Source organism: Eimeria mitis, genomic scaffold (genome assembly GCF_000499745.2).
Source record: "Eimeria mitis Houghton genomic scaffold, Emh_scaff160, whole genome shotgun sequence".
Taxonomy (NCBI): domain Eukaryota; phylum Apicomplexa; class Conoidasida; order Eucoccidiorida; family Eimeriidae; genus Eimeria; species Eimeria mitis.
This window is the reverse complement of record NW_013569916.1, coordinates 521-791: the sequence shown is the minus strand read 5'-3', so window position 1 is coordinate 791 and position 271 is coordinate 521.

Here is a 271-nt window from a genome sequence, read left to right as displayed (position 1 = left end):
CGTTGCCCAGCCTGAAACAGCAGCAGCAGCAGCAGCAGCAGCAGCAGCAGCAGCAGCAGCAGCAGCAGCAATAGCAGTAGTAGTATATTAGGAGGAGGAGGAGTAGCTGCTGCAGTGGAGTAGTGGCAGCAGTTGCTGTAGTGGTAGCAGCAGCAGCAGCAGCACAAGTAGCTGCAGCAGCAGCAGCAACACTAGCAGCAGCAGCAGCAGATCTAGCAGCTGTTGTATGCATGCATACAATATACAACATATACAGACACATAAACAACGG